This window comes from Thalassophryne amazonica, chromosome 16 (genome assembly GCF_902500255.1).
Source record: "Thalassophryne amazonica chromosome 16, fThaAma1.1, whole genome shotgun sequence".
NCBI classification, from domain to species: Eukaryota; Metazoa; Chordata; class Actinopteri; order Batrachoidiformes; family Batrachoididae; genus Thalassophryne; species Thalassophryne amazonica.
This window is the reverse complement of record NC_047118.1, coordinates 7,508,963-7,526,118: the sequence shown is the minus strand read 5'-3', so window position 1 is coordinate 7,526,118 and position 17,156 is coordinate 7,508,963. Positions and strand designations below refer to the sequence as shown.

General features: G+C 41.8%; 1 protein-coding gene and 1 long non-coding RNA gene across 2 annotated transcripts in view; one reads left to right on the top strand and one right to left on the bottom strand.

Annotated features, from left to right (window-relative positions):
* lasp1 (LIM and SH3 protein 1) overlaps window positions 1-17,156 on the top strand; it is a 78,472-nt gene that overhangs the window by 26,641 nt on the left and 34,675 nt on the right. The gene's annotated exons all lie outside the window — the stretch shown is intronic.
* Window positions 1,455-16,308, bottom strand: LOC117527296. The gene is made up of 3 exons (XR_004565489.1): window positions 16,296-16,308; window positions 11,723-11,728; window positions 1,455-1,529 (listed from the first exon to the last, which is right to left on the bottom strand). It is a non-coding gene; the product is annotated as an uncharacterized LOC117527296 (long non-coding RNA).

Below are 17,156 nucleotides of genomic sequence, written 5' to 3'. Positions count from 1 at the left end.
TGCTCAGGTCGTGGAGCCTGAATCCCAACAACACTTGCAGGAATGTTTTCTCTTTCTGTAGACTGAAATAACCCTGTTTTGCAACCCAACTATGGGGCCCCCTCTGCGTTCACTGCCATTTATATGTGACTATTCGAGCCTCTCTCTCTGAGAAACAGCCTGCATGTGATGTGGGAAAGCACTTCCCTCCCACACCCATCCTCTTGGGAAGAGTGGGGGTCATCAACAAAGGAAATTCCTAAAGTTCCTCTACAGTGACACAGACGCTCAAACAGAAAACTAACATGTCCACTCAAGCTTGAACACTCACTCGCACAGTGAAGTCTGATCAGGAATCTGTGGAATCTCGCTTTCTGCTTGTAATGATTTTTGCCTGCTCTGGATGTATGTGGAGGATGGTGTTCGTGTTGTAGAGAGAAGAGGTGTGGTTTCATTTTCTGCAGGCTCTGTTGCATTTTTTTATTCATTGCAGTCATAATCACCAGTGAACATGATTATCATACTAGCAGTGTCATTTTTATCCCTGTGGCAACTCTGTGTCACGACCCTATCTTGTGGTCAGCTGGTTTCTGCTGTTTGGCTTCTTTCATGACCAAAACCAGGAACAATTCCAAAGTAAAATAACTTGACAATTCTGAAGTAAAATAATGTGACATCTGTCCCAACAGGACAAGCCTAGCGATGAATTTTTTTTTCTTTTACAGCCGAACTGTTAGTTTTTTGTTGTTGTTGTTTGTTTGTTTTTTTTTTTTAAGCCAGTCCTCTGTGCAAAGGACAAGTCATGAATAATTTTACAATTTTGAAGAAGAATCTGCAAAAGAGGAAAAAAAACTTGAATTTCAGCAACTGTTGATGCCAAAGTGTAAAATCATTCATGTGACTTTTGATATAAATATTTGAAACCAAGGAGTGTTTTTGTGTTCACCGTGTGTGTGTATAATATAAATTTTTAATTAAGAGTTTTTGATCAATTCGTTATTTTCACTTTGCATACGGCTACACTCATCTTAGTATTTATGTTTGGCTCATAGAACCAAGTGAGGGACAGACTGACATCAAATGGGGGATAGCATACCCACCATATTGGATTTTGGTCACACAGGGGATTGTGGGAAATATGTGTCTGCTGCAGATGCACGGGCACGTTCAGAAAGTAAACAAAAGGCTCAGAATGTCGGGATTACTTGTGTCCCTGGATGCTTCAATCACCATCTCAGGGATAAACATGTGAACTTCTATGTTTTTCCTAACTTCTAAGTGTTTCATTTCCTAAGAATGCAACACTTAGAAACAAGTGGATTCACAAATTGGAAGGTCTGGAAATAAGTTTAGTAAGTTCAAGCCGGCATCAACCCACCAAGTCTGTAGCAGCCAGAAAACGTACATGGTAGACACAAACGGTTTTTCCACTCAAACCACTTCCATTCACATTTCCACTGCCACCGTTTGAGGTGTAATTTAGTAAATCCCTCCTGAAATTCCCCCCTTCCCGCAGAGCAGCTTTCTCCTGCTGCGTTTTAGTGCAGAAACTTTATTTCGTTCCACATCTCTTTGATTACATCCACGGATGCTTGCTGTAGGCATGCAGACTATCCCATGATTCCTTGCGTGAGGTCTACTTCCGGGCATGTGCACTGACGCATGCAATCCCCCTCTTCTGCCAGTTTTATAGAGAACAGGCAATGGTGTCACAATCCGTTGTATTCCTGCATTGCTGGTGCGATGCTCACCAAAACAGACAGCAGCAGCTGGGTGGGTGTTTGCTGCACGTTTTTGTTCTTAGTTCATTTGTTCCATGTTTGTGTGTATCATAGTTCCATGTGGTGAACATTGAATAGGAGTGGGGGTTTTTTCCCCTTTGTTTTTAAGAAAGTGTGTGGCAAGGATTATAGGCATGAGAACTGGCGGCCAAATAAAAATAAGATGTTCAACCACCAGTTTGAGCCTGCAATGTGTTGTGCCCCAAGTATGTATGTATTTATTTATTTATTTTCAGATTTTTGATGACGACAAAACATGACTGTGATTGCTGATGATCTGATTGGCTGTGCGGTTACATTTCAGCTCCAACATCCCTCAAAAATGGACCTGTTCCCTATTTACGATGCAGTGGTGCATCATGCTGCAACAGAAACGTACTGCAAAGTATGAGTGGAAATGAAGCATTGACTTCAAAGGGGTCTATCAGCTCCATACATCTATAGGCCTGTCACATAACGAACTTTGCTGGATGATATATTGCCCCAGGAAATGTTCTGATAAATGATATCATGATATTATCATCTAATGTTTTAAGACTATTTTATGCCATAGATATAATATACTATTAAAATTGCAAGTGCACCCTTTCAAAGACCATTGAACTTTTAATTCTCGTGAATATTAATTCATTAATTTTCTATAGCCACTTACTCTAGTCACAGAAGGGGCTGGAGACGATCCCAGCAGTCAGGGGTGTGACGCGGGATACACCCGGGACACCACACCAGTCTATCACATAGCCACATATAGACAGACAAATGCATTCACAAGCACACCAACGGTCAATTTAGTCACCAATCCAACGAACCTTAATGCCTTTTGAAGTGGGAGGAAGCCAGAGCACCCAGAAGGAATCCACTTGAACACAGGGAGAACATGAAAACTCCACACAGAAAGGACCAGTTGGGAAGCGATCACAGGACTGACTTGTGAGGCAACAGCGCTAACTCACCCACTGTGCTACCCCCAAGAGTATTCAGCATTGGAATTGAAATGTGAAAACTAAATAAAATATTCTAAATCAGTGATTTGAATGCCCCCTCAGTGCCTGAAATAATGGACCATTTTCTCCATATCCTGCAGCGGGTCTGCAATAAACCATTCTGCATCACAGCTCTGCTTGAACCAACAAAGCAGTTCTCGGATTCACTGTTTCGTTGGTTTTCTGCTTCGCTGCTTTTCAAAACAAAAGTGGAAAGTCCACTTCTTAACCCCTCTCAAAGCCATTTAAAGATGTCAATTGTGAGTCACTTTTGTGCTGATTAAAGTCACTAACTGGGACTCTTGTCTTGTTGCAGGCAACAAACAAGAATTGTCCTCTGTTCTGTTCGCACAGCTCCAAACACTGCGCCGCTCTCTGCTGAGTCAAGTTAGTCCGTCAAGCTGAAGAAGGAATCCTACTTATCTTTGTTGGTAGGTGGGACCCCAGAGGCAGCTGACAGGTACCGGCAGGCCAAGCGTGCCGCAAAAACTCAGGTCTGGGAGGAGTTCAGGGAGGCTATGGAGGACGACTATCGGTCGGTCTCGAAGAGATTCTGGCAAACCGTCCGACGCCTCAGGAGGCGGAAGCAGCTCTCCACCAGCACTGTTTACGGTGTGGGTGGGGAGCTGTTGACCCTGAATGGGGATGTTGTCGGGTGGTGGAAGGAGTACTTCGAGGATCTCTTCAATCCCATCGTCACGTCTTCCGAAGAGGAAGCAGAGACTGGGGACTCGGAGGCGGACTCATCCATTACCCAGGCCGAAGTCACCGAGGTGGTTAGAAAGCTCCTCGGTGGCAAGGCTCCTGGGGTGGATGAAATCCGTCCTGAGTACCTTAAGTCTCTGGATGTTGTGGGACTGTCTTGGCTAACATGCCTCTGCAGCATCACATGGCGATCGGGGACAGTGCCTCTGGATTGGCAGACCGGGGTGGTGGTCCCTCTGTTTAAGATTGGGGACCGGAGGGTGTGTTCCAACTATAGGGGGATCACACTCCTCAGCCTCCCCGGTAAGGTCTGTTCCAGAGTACTGGAGAGGAGAATTCGACCGATGGTCGAACCTCGGATTCAGGAGGAGCAGTGTGGTTTTCGTCCTGGTCACGGCACACTGGACCAGCTCTGCATGCTCCATCGGGTGCTCGAGGGTTCATGGGAGTTCGCCCAACCAGTCCACATGTGTTTTGTGGATCTGGAGAAGGCATTCGACCGTGTCCCTCGAGGCACCCTGTGGGGAGTGCTCCGGGAGTACGGGGTCCGGGGTCCTTTGCTAAGGGCTATCCGGTCCCTGTACGACCGCAGCAGGAGCTTGGTTCGCATTGCCTGTAGTATGTCAAACCTGTTTCCAGTGCACGTTGGCCTCCGCCAGGGCTGCCCTTTGTCACCGTTTCTGTTCTTTTTTTTTTTTCATATGTTTTTATTGGAGTACTTGGAACAAAAGTCAATTCAATGTGCATAGATACATTTCCACACCTTTTTACATTTTTATAGAAAAAAGTTGGAGAACAGCGCAAAGTAAAGATAACAGCGATATTTAAAGTGTGCTCAAAATATTGATACCATATCCTCAGCATACCGTTGCACTTCAATAGAAAAAAAGAAAAATGTAGTCTTAATATAAAAAACAAAACTCACACACAAACAAACCCCCATTCCCACCCCATCCCCCCACCCCCCCAAAAATAAAAAAGAATAAAAGTAAATAAATACAAACTAAAATAAATAAATAAATAAAATTAGGTACCAAAATATAAAGAAGGGGAAATGAAAGGAGATGTAGGAACTAATTTGAGTCAAAAAACAAAATGAATGGTCGCCACTTTGTGTCAAATTTACTCACATTTCCTTGCCTGATAAATCTTATTTTTTCTAATTTTAAGGAGGACATGACCTCGCTAATCCAGAGTTTGTTAGATGGAAAATTTACTGATTTCCAATTTAGGAGGAGATGTTGTCTCACAACTAAAGATGTGAAACCCAACACCTCTCTTTGGGTAGCTGTATAGTTATTATAATCTTTAGGAAGGCCAAAAATTCAAAAGTACTTTAGATATTGTGTCAAAATATGTCTGCCAGATATTTATTAAACTTGGACAGGAAAAAAAAAAACGTGTGTCAAATTACAAGGAGAACCAGAACATCTATCACAGATGTCTGCTGTATTTGGAAATATCTGTGCCAGCCGAGTTTTAGAGTAATGGCATCTGAACACAACCTTAAATTGTATTTGTTAGGCGGGCACAAATAGATATCTTATGAATACCACCTAATGCCGATTCCCACCAGTGGTCTTCAAAGACCAAGCCCAGCTCATGCTCCCATGCTTCCTTTGTCTTGTCAAGTAACCATCATAGGACTGTATAATGCTATATACTTTTGAAATTAAAGATCTCTGTGAGGGATTAAATTGTAAAAGTTCATCCCAGATCTGATCTGCTGGGAGTTGAGGGAAGCCCGGAAACATAGATTTTATACAATTCCTAATTTGAAAATATCTAAAAAGATGAGAGGGTGGAAGCCCAATTTAACCAGCTAATTCTGCAAAAGAGCAAAAAAATACCATCTCTATAGAAGTCCTTAAATTGCTTAAGACCTTTAACATACCACCCAGCGAAGACCGGATCTGTGAATGCAGGTTTGAACATATGATTTCTCAACAATGGAGTTGATGTGGTGGGGTCAATAAATTTAAACTGTTTTCTGAATTGAAACCATATCTTTAAAGTAGAAATGACCACAGGGTTGCCTGTAAAACCAGAGGGGTTGGCCAAAACAGGTCCTGTTATCAAAGCCGGTAAAGAGGATGAGGAACATGACTGTGATTCTAATTGACACCAGGGTAAGTCAATTAGTTTTAGCCAGTATGTAATTTTGATTATATTTACAGCCCAGTAATAAAATTGAAAATTCGGTAGAGTTAGACCACCATCAAATTTACAATTTTGGAGGATTTTCAGTCTAACCCTGGGTTTCTTGCCGTTCCACAAAAAAATGAGAGATCACAGTGTCAATATTTTTAAAAACCTTTTTTGATAAGAATAAAGGCAAGCATTGAAACAAGAACAGAAACTTAGGAAGAACATTCATCTTGACCACATTAATTCTTCCGATCAGTGTCAGAGGGAGAGAGCTCCATCTCTGAAAATCTGCCTTGATCACAGTTATTAGAGGAGTAAAATTTTCGGCATATAGAGATTTATAGGATCTGGCTACACGGACCCCCAAATATCTAAATCCCATCACACTCAACTGAAAAGGAATATCAGATTGAGAGTGTCGCATTGCCTGAGTGTTAACCGGAAAACATTGGCTTTTAGATACATTAACCTTATAACCTGAAAACAAGCCAAATCTGCTAAAAAGAGAATATTGGGACAGGTTTTGACTGGATCTGCGACATACAATAAATCATCGGCATATAAAGATAATTTGAGTTCCATACGCGAGCGAATAATATCTGTAAAAGTTGGAGAAGACCTCAAGTAAATAGACAGGGGCTCTATTGCAAGAGCAAAAAGAAGAGGGGACAAAGGACAGCCTTGTCTACAGCTGCAGTTTAGAGGAAAATAACTAGATTGCACGTTATTGGTTATAACATTAACACATGGTAATGTATAAAGGAGCTGTACCCATGAAGTAAAAACCTTGCCGAATCCGAATTTTGCCAGAACTGCGAATGGATAATGCCATTCTACGCAATCAAACGCCTTGTCAGCGTCGATAGAGATTACCACTTCAGGCATGGCGGCATCTGCTCTAGAGTGAATAACATTTAATAAGGTGCGGACATTATAAAAAAGTTGCCGTCCTTTTATAAAACCAGTCTGCTCTTTTGATATAATTGACGGGAGTACCTTCTCAAGACAGAGCGCTAGAGCCTTTGCAAGAACCTTGGTGTCCACATTCATCAACGAGACAGGCCTATAGGAAGAACAAAGTTCTGGATCTTTGTCCTTCTTAAGAAGAACTTTAATGCATTATTTTTATGAACAGAATTTCTAGGCGCAGCCAGGATGTAGAGGGGGTCTGGTTTGGGAACCGCAGAATCTCGTCTCTGCTGTTTGCGGACGATGTGGTTCTGTTGGCTTCGTCAAAGCAGGACCATCAGTGTGCACTGGGGCGGTTTGCAGCTGAGTGTGAAGCGTCCGGGATGAAAATCAGCACCTCCAAATCCGAGGCCATGGTTCTCGACCGGAAAAAGGTGCTTTGCCCTCTTCAGGTCGGTGGAGTGTCCTTGCCTCAAGTGGAGGAGTTTAAGTATCTCGGGGTCTTGTTCACAAGTGAGGGATGGATGGAGCGTGAGATCAATAGACGGATCGGTGCAGCATCTGCAGTGATGTGGTCACTGCATCGGACCGTCGTGGTGAAGAGAGAGCTGAGTAGGGGGGCAAAGCTCTCGATTTACCGATCGATCTACGTTCCGATCCTCACCTATGGTCATGAGATTTGGCTCATGACCGAAAGAACGAGATCGCGAGTACAAGTGGCCAAGATGAGTTTCCTCCGCAGGGTGGCTGGGCGCTCCCTTAGAGATAGGGTGAGGAGCTCAGAGTTGAGCCGCTGCTCCTCCATGTCAAAAGGAGCCAGCTGAGGTGGCTCGGGCATCTTTTCCGGATGCTCCCTGGACGCCTCGCTGGAGAGGTGTTCCGGGCACGTCCCATTGGGAGGAGGCCCCAGGGAAGACCCAGGACACGCTGGAGGGACTACATCTCTCGGCTGGCTTGGGAACGCCTTGGGGTTCCCCCAGAGGAACTGGGGGAGGTGTGTGTGGATCGGGAGGTCTGGGCGGCTTTGCTTGATGTGCATTGGACAGGAATTGTTTTTCTGAGTGGCACAAATATTATTTGTGGCATCATCTTGCATGTAAATGGCCACAAAAAACGCTTGAGGCATTTCCTCCATTTTAATGTGAATTTATGCCACATTTTTACATATGTTTTTGAAATTTACAGTTTATATTTGCTTTCAAAGTTATAAAAATGGTTTGTTAAACAATTTTCTGGTTTTCACAGTAAAAACTAACTTTTTTCTGATTCAAATTTTAGGTTATGGGGTGAATTTAGGGTCGCTGCTTTAATAGCAGCGACTCTAAATTCATGCAGTATGTCAGAATGAAAAAAGCTGAGAGGCTGTGCTGAAAAAAAAAAATGACACCAAACAAGGCCAGGTAAACCTTTTTTTTTTTTTTTTAAGGTAAATTATAAAGGTAAAACCAAAAGTAGTCAAAAACGCCCAATTATACCCAAGACTCCAGGGGCTTAATCTAGTGAGCAGCAGAGAGCTGAGCTCTGTCAGGTACTGGAGCACTGAGAGACCAAATGTAACTTTTTTCATTAAACGTATTTGAATTGGATTACAGCTTTTGTCATTTGCATTAGATTAATTTACTGTGCAACGCATTGTTTTTTTTGTGTGTGTGTTGTACCAGACTGTTGACAATATTTTGTCAATTTTAAGTTCGTTTTTTTTTTTTTTTTTTTTTTGCACAAATACAGACTCTCACAAAACCTCACTCTGCGGATTTAAAATAATTATGGTAGCGCTACTATTCGGCAGCTATCCCATCCGTGAAATCTTACACCAATTCATATAAATTGTCAACATTGTAATTAGTTTGTCTGCCTAAACTCTCATCCAGCAGCAACAGTGATTCAACACAAACATGGATCAGTACACTGGCGTTCACATTCGTATTTTGGAAGGAAAGCCCGAAAGGGCAAGTTAGCCAGTTTAATTTATTCTTCCAAATGTTCTGGGTGGAATAATGCAGTCGCTCCGCTTTAACTGGCTGGTTCGCTGTTGCAGACCAGTGCAACCTGACCCCACCTCTGACAGAGAGCAGGAGAGGAGAAGGGACAAAAGCAGCACGACTCGCTGAAATGTTTGTGACTTAATGGAAACAAACATGCACGTAAAGGATTGATATATCTAGGCCAAAAATAAAATGATTGTTTATCTTTATATATGGCATAAACATTTTGCATTATTCAAGATAAGTCCTCAAAATGAGACATGCATTGGAAAGTCTTGCAGAAACGGTGATGCTGTGCAAAAGAGCGAGCACATGCAAATCCTCTCTGCATGACGCAACGTCAGCTGCAGACGTGTGACTGTGATGTGAAACTGTAGAAGCGATAAAGAAATCCACAGGTTCTCTCATCCCTCTGAGAGCCTGTTTATTATGCCTCTTTCAGTTTGTTTAAAGTGGCTCATGTGAGAGTAAACATCATCAGTCTCCGGCCTCAAGAAAAAAAAATTGCAGGCAGTCTCCTGTTGTTGTTCTCTGGGTTAACTTCTTTGTCATTACACATCTATGTTTGTACTTAGTAATTGATGTAGTTATTGCTTGTTTTTCTCTTTATTCCCTTCTGCGTCGTCACTGAGAATTCCGTCGCTGTTTCAGTGTTGTAGTCACGTGTGTGTGTGTGTTGGGTTTGAGGGAGAGATTAAAAAGACATTCTTCAGGTAGAGATGGGCTCTGATATCTAAGCAAAGTCCATCGCAGTCTTTGCGTGTACTAGCCTTAGTCCACAAGGCAATGCGGTTTACCAGGGTGTGGAGACTGCCATGTACAAGCAACTACTTGGACCCATAGGTAAGAGTTAAGTGAGGACTAGTGTTCATGCACACTAAATAAAAACATATACAATCCATCTAAAAAAAGATATGACTGACACATCTGAGTACATGTGCAACCAGTGTTTTTTCTTTTTCAAAGTTTGAGTCCACACACCCTAGGCACATGTCCAGAGCACATGACGGAGTGACCATCGTCTCTTGCTGCTGCAAAACGTTCATTCTGTTTGAAAATAATGGCAAGTCATCACTTTGCCACCACCGTTTGCTGTCACTTGTAGCTAATGTGACCGTTGGTTAAAACTGCTGCAATCTTTGCAATGGACATAATGTCAAATGGTGTGCAAATTTACCTCTGGTACAGGATCGCTCTCGTTAGCTACTGTGATTGGAAGGGATGGGGTTAGCTATGGGGCCATTATTGTAGCAAAAGCATTTGCAAATGCGTATTTTGGTTTGTGTGTGTGTGTGTGTAAACGGATCCACAAATGCGTAAATCAGTCTGTGTGTAAACGGATCCACAAATGCGTAAATCAGTCTGTGTGTAAACGGATCCACAAATGCGTAAATCAGTCTGTGTGTAAATGGATCCACAAATGCGTAAAGCAATCTGTGTGTGTGTAAACGGATCCACAAATGCGTAAAAAAAAAAAAATCTGTGCTTGTGTATCTGTGGGTCTGTGAAAATCGGGCCACTCGATTGGATGTATTCCTACACATGACTTTTGCTACAGTTCTGCCATGTTAGATCTGTAAATGCGTGTGTGTGTGGAGAGTTGTCTGTGTGCCTCCACCAGTGGGCGCCAGTACCAATGATATAACTCATCGCCGTCGTTTTAAGCCTGACTGGTCCCTCGAAGAGATCAAAATACACATTTGCAAATGCTTTTCCTACAAGAATGGCCCCATAAATTTCCAAAAGACAAATGTCGGGCTGGAAAAGACGAGACAATTTTCCAAGTTGATGATGCAACAGTGTCATTTATGCTGGACACACATCATAAAAAAACACAATGCCCCTGCCAATGTTTCTGCCCCTGAGACCAATCACAGACGGCAAGGATGTGAATCGTTCAACAATTCACGATTCAATTCGATTCCGATTCTTGGGGTGAGAATTCAATTCAGAATCGATTTTCGATTCAAAGAGCTCTGAGAAATAGTTATATTACTTAAGAAATGTTTGTTTAAGAAAATGCAGCTTTACAAGGTTAATCGAGTGATTCTAGATGTAAATTTACTTATCTGCTTTGCTCGTTCGGAGTTGGCTGGCAGTTTAGCGAAGTGCTGGTCAGTAGTCGGCAGAGACCGCTGTTCCCCTCTTTTAGCTTCGGGTGATGACGTAGCATGTGGGCTTGCGGATTTGAAGTGTTTCCGAAGTACTTCACGTTCATTTTGCAGATTTTGCACACTGCATAAGTCATGTCAAGCTCCTTCTTACGCAGCAAATAATAAAATCCAAAATGCGCTGGTGCTAACTGAATTAGCTCTTCGTCCCCCATGCTAAGCTAAGCTACAGCCACTGAACTCTGCAGCTCACGAGTGTTTGAAGCACGCCGGACCACCACCGTCCCCCCCCACCCCCCCGCGGGGACACTATAGTACGGAAGCCGTTGCCTGACAAACAGTACACGCGGCGAGTAAGCAAGAAAATGTTTAAAAAATGCTTTTCTTGGATATTTTGGATCGATTCAGAATCGTAATAAATAAGAATCGCGATTCGGACGTGAATTTTTATTTATTTTTTTATTTTTATTTTTTTTGACACCCCTAACAGACGGTTTGTTTGCGCAATGTTCAAGTTCAGTTTATACGTGATAGAGCTTTTGAGCATTTCAAAATTTTCTTTGCGTGCGTGCACGAAGCTACGCACAGTTTACAAGTTTGAGACGAGTTTACTCTCGTGCGTGCAAGCGCGCAGATCAAAGTTGTGCAGGTGTCAGGGGGGCCTTTAGACGTACATGTTGAAGTTCCATTGTTTACGGTTTGTTCCTTTTCTGTCAAGCATCAGTAGATACTGCAGAATAGCCATGCGTATGAATGTTCCTCATATTGGAAACATAGATGTTTGCAATAAAGTGGTGCTTGTCATTGTAAAAGCCAGATCTGAGGCTGTGCAGATCTGCATGTGTTTACACAATGTTGCAGGAAAGCCAAAGCCTTTGGTTTTGTCTTCTTTCATAGCTTGAAATGACAATGTTCTTATTCATTTCTAGTTAAGGTCTAAATGCAGTGAAATTATTGTGACTGTTCCGGTTTATATACCGTCACTGTTGCTTCCTTAAATGTGCATATTCAACTCATTAAACCAAAGATTATATCAGCCAGTCATCTGGCAGCAACTCCATGCATTTAGGCAAGTAGACCCAAGTAGGCAAGCAGTGGTAATAAAATGAGAAACTTACAACCAACTACTGCCTTCTCGAATCTGACAGGGACTGGCCCTGCTTGCGCCTGCACTGGTGCCTCTGGCATGGTCGCTGGACCAGCAAAGAGCCCCCCGGAGGCAGTCAAGAGCTGTGCCGCAGATTTTCTTCCCATCTGCTGGCAATAATGTTCACTCCATCGGCGGTTAAGTGTCACTCCGCCTAATCCATAGTGGTTCCAAAAATATATATATTTTTGTTCACTACCAGCAGTTCCATCTGCATTTAACGGTGTTGGACCAGATTGTTTTGAACACAAAACTGCGTTTTTGATCAGGACAGTTACATCCTTATCATGCTGTTGCTTTCTCCACGCCATTTGCATTTTGCAGGCTCTTTACCCAACTGATGGTCTTCATCCAAGGATGTTTCGTGGGGTTTTTCCTCTTCGTATCATGGACCAACATGTGGAAGCCTCACCGAAGTAAATATGATGCCAACTCACGGGGAAAAAAAATAACCATAATCTGTCATATTAAATGCAAAAATAAACAAACATAGTGTGTTTCGGTATGTAGCTTTGTTTTTTCCACATTGCGGGTTACAAAGGAGGTGGAGACGTGAGGTTGTTGGCCAACCTTGTGAAATTCATCCAAAAACAAGTAGTGCAACCCCTATAGCAGTATGTAAATACCTGTATGTGGTAGGGAGAATTGCCACGTTGATAACACAGGTCAGATCAGGCTGACCAGACATTAAGACTTGAAACAAAGGGGCTAGAGGAGCAGAAGACTACACTTGTTGAGGAGGAGAATAAAGCATGGAACATTGGCAAAGCATTGACTGGTCTAATGGGTCTCAGTTTCTGCTGCAACATTCAGATGGGAAGAGTCAGAACTTAACATGAAAGCAGGGGTCCATCCTGCTTTGTCTCAACAATTCATACTCAAGCTGGTGGTGTAATAGTGTAGCAGCTGCTTGATATTGCCTTGTCAGCACTGACCAAAATCTGAGGAAAGCTTCCATCACCTTCAAGATTTCAGGTATGCTAATTCTGAAGGCAAAAGGGGGTCCAACCCAGTACTAGCAAGGTGTACTTAATGAAATGACTGCTGAGTGTATATTACACTTAACATAAAATATAAACCAGGGACCTTTTCTAATCTCTAACATCTCATGAAGCTCTTAACTTCCTGTGTTTATCTTATCGCCAAGGAAATGAAATGCATATTGTGTAACTCACCCTGAGGCGAGAAAATCAATTGAGCAGTTTTGAGGTCACCCAGAACCTTCAGGCATGCTGGGAACAGTTTTTGTCAGCTGTTAGATGAGTATCCTCTCTGACTATTTTGAGCTAAAGACTGTAAAGACCTGTTGAACAGGCAGAATTAAGAAGTCCAGTGTATTAAAAAACAAAAACAAAAAAACAAAACCTGACATTAATGACACAAAATATCGACTGTACATCAACAGCTAGAGTTATACTTATGCAGTGCCTTCAATAGCAGGCGTAGTGTGATATGAGATCATGTTGAAACTCTTCTAACCGAACACTGCCCCTGCTTTCTCAAGCTTATTTCACACCGGGTGTGTTGCATGTGCGTGTGAGCTGTGGAGTCTCTCGATTTATTTATAAATAATATAGCACCTTCAATTGCACCACAGACTAAAACAGTTAAATGTGGTCTATTAAACATTAGGTCTCTCTCTTCAAAGTCCCTGTTGGTAAATGATATAATAATTGATCAACGTATTGATTTATTCTGCCTAACAGAAACCTGGTTACAGCAGGATGAATATGTTAGTTTAAATGAGTCAACACCCCCGAGTCACACTAACTGTCAGAATGCTCGTAGCACGGGCCGTGGCGGAGGATTAGCAGCAATCTTCCATTCCAGCTTATTAATTAATCAAAAACCTAGACAGAGCTTTAATTCATTTGAAAGCTTGTCTCTTAGTCTTGTCCATCCAAATTGGAAGTCCCAAAAACCAGTTTTATTTGTTATTATCTATCGTCCACCTGGTCGTTACTGTGAGTTTCTCTGTGAATTTTCAGACCTTTTGTCTGACTTAGTGCTTAGCTCAGATAAGATAATTATAGTGGGCGATTTTAACATCCACACAGATGCTGAGAATGACAGCCTCAACACTGCATTTAATCTATTATTAGACTCTATCGGCTTTGCTCAAAAAGTAAATGAGTCCACCCACCACTTTAATCATATCTTAGATCTTGTTCTGACTTATGGTATGGAAATAGAAGACTTAACAGTATTCCCTGAAAACTCCCTTCTGTCTGATCATTTTTTAATAACATTTACATTTACCCTGATGGACTACCCAGCAGTGGGGAATAAGTTTCATTACACTAGAAGTCTTTCAGAAAGCGCTGTAACTAGGTTTAAGGATATGATTCCTTCTTTATGTTCTCTAATGTCATATACCAACACAGAGCAGAGTAGCTACCTAAACTCTGTAAGGGAGTTAGAGTATCTCGTCAATAGTTTTACATCCTCTTTGAAGACAACTTTGGATGCTGTAGCTCCTCTGAAAAAGAGAGCTTTAAATCAGAAGTGTCTGACTCCGTGGTATAACTCACAAACTCGTAGCTTAAAGCAGATAACCCATAAGTTGGAGAGGAAATGGCGTCTCACTAATTTAGAAGATCTTCACTTAGCCTGGAAAAAGAGTTTGTTGCTCTATAAAAAAGCCCTCCGTAAAGCTAGGACATCTTTCTACTCATCACTAATTGAAGAAAATAAGAATAACCTCAGGTTTCTTTTCAGCACTGTAGCCAGGCTGACAGAGTCAGAGCTCTATTGAGCTGAGTATTCCATTAACTTTAACTAGTAATGACTTCATGACTTTCTTTGCTAACAAAATTTTGACTATTAGAGAAAAAATTACTCATAACCATCCCAAAGATATATCGTTATCTTTGGCTGCTTTCAGTGATGCCGGTATTTGGTTAGACTCTTTCTCTCCGATTGTTCTGAGTTATTTTCATTAGTTACTTCATCCAAACCATCAACATGTTTATTAGACCCCATTCCTGCCAGGCTGCTCAAGGAAGTCCTACCATTATTTAATGCTTCAATCTTAAATATGATCAATCTATCTTTATTAGTTGGTTATGTACCACAGGCCTTTAAGGTGGCAGTAATTAAACCATTACTTAAAAAGCCATCACTTGACCCAGCTATCTTAGCTAATTATAGGCCAATCTCCAACCTTCCTTTTCTCTCAAAGATTCTTGAGAGGGTAGTTGTAAAACAGCTAACTGATCACCTGCAGAGGAATGGTCTATTTGAAGAGTTTCAGTCAGGTTTTAGAATTCATCATAGTACAGAAACAGCATTAGTGAAGGTTACAAATGATCTTCTTATGGCTTCGGACGGTGGACTTATCTCTGTGCTTGTTCTGTTGGACCTCAGTGCTGCTTTTGATACTGTTGACCATAAAATTTTATTACAGAGATTAGAGCATGTCATAGGTATTAAAGGCACTGCGCTGCGGTGGTTTGAATCATATTTGTCTAATAGATTACAGTTTGTTCATGTAAATGGGGAATCTTTTTCACAGACTAAAGTTAATTATGGAGTTCCACAAGGTTCTGTGCTAGGACCAATTTTATTCACTTTATACATGCTTCCCTTAGGCAGTATTATTAGACGGTATTGCTTAAATTTTCATTGTTACGCAGATGATACCCAGCTTTATCTATCCATGAAGCCAGAGGATACACACCAATTAGCTAAACTGCAGGATTGTCTTACAGACATAAAGACATGGATGACCTCTAATTTCCTGCTTTTAAACTCAGATAAAACTGAAGTTATTGTACTTGGCCCCACAAATCTTAGAAGCATGGTGTCTAACCAGATCGTTACTCTGGATGGCATTTCCCTGATCTCTAGTAATACTGTGAGAAATCTTGGAGTCATTTTTGATCAGGATATGTCATTCAATGCGCATATTAAACAAATATGTAGGACTGCCTTTTTGCATTTACGCAATATCTCTAAAATCAGAAAGGTCTTGTCTCAGAGTGATGCTGAAAAACTAATTCATGCATTTATTTCCTCTAGGCTGGACTATTGTAATTCATTATCAGGTTGTCCTAAAAGTTCCCTAAAAAGCCTTCAGTTGGTTCAGAATGCTGCAGCTAGAGTACTGACGGGGACTAGCAGGAGAGAGCATATCTCACCCGTGTTGGCCTCTCTTCATTGGCTTCCTGTTAATTCTAGAATAGAATTTAAAATTCTTCTTCTTACTTACAAGGTTTTGAATAATCAGGTCCCATCTTATCTTAGGGACCTCGTAGTACCATATTACCCCATTAGAGCGCTTCGCTCTCAGACTACGGGCTTACTTGTAGTTCCTAGGGTTTGTAAGAGTAGAATGGGAGGCAGAGCCTTCAGCTTTCAGGCTCCTCTCCTGTGGAACCAGCTCCCAATTCAGATCAGGGAGACAGATACCCTCTCTACTTTTAAGATTAGGCTTAAAACTTTCCTTTTCGCTAAGGCTTATAGTTAGGGCTGGATCGGGTGACCCTGGACCATCCCTTGGTTATGCTGCTTTAGACGTAGATTGTGGGGGGGTTCCCATGATGCACTGTTTCTTTCTCTTTTTGCTCCGTATGCATCACTCTGCATTTAATCATTAGTGATCGATCTCTGCCCCCCTTCACGGCATGTCTTTTTCCTGGTTTTTTTCCCTCAGCCCCAACCAGTCTCAGCAGAAGACTGCCCCTCCCTGAGCCTGGTTCTGCTGGAGGTTTCTTCCTGTTAAAAGGGAGTTTTTCCTTCCCACTGTGGCCAAGTGCTTGCTCATAGGGGGTCGTTTTGACCGTTGGGGTTTTTCATAATTATTGTATGGCCTTGCCTTACAATATGGAGCGCCTTGGGGCAACTGTTTGTTGTGATTTGGCGCTATATAAGAAAAAAGTTGATTGATTGATTGATTTTCATTTCGGTGTATGTTAATAGGTTACAGCTTGTGAGTCCAAAAAGATTTTGGTGTGGCATTTATTTTTCCACGCGTGAGTTAAGCGTTGCTCAGCAAAAGGAGATGAAATGATCTACAGACAGTCATATTAACATCATTCCAGCAGCATTCTATAATGAACACCTTAATGTAGTTTTAATGTCTAGGACACAGGTCACAAACATGAAAAATAGATTAAAAAAAAAAAGTCACTAATTTGGGAAAAATGTCAAGTCGGGTTTCTGGTCTGAGCTTTTTCAGAGCTCACATGAATGAAACTCGCAAACACCTCTGTGGTCCCCAGGATCTGTATTATAGTCTACAAAAGGGGGGAAAAGCTGTTGGTTCAGATGGTAAACCTTTGTGTTTGTAATAACTTATGTAATTTCACGGAGGACTTTGAGCTGCATGTTCAGATTTTTGTTTTTTAAACTGCTGATAACACCCTCTAAAATAACTTAAAAGAAAACATTACTGTGAGGAAGATGGA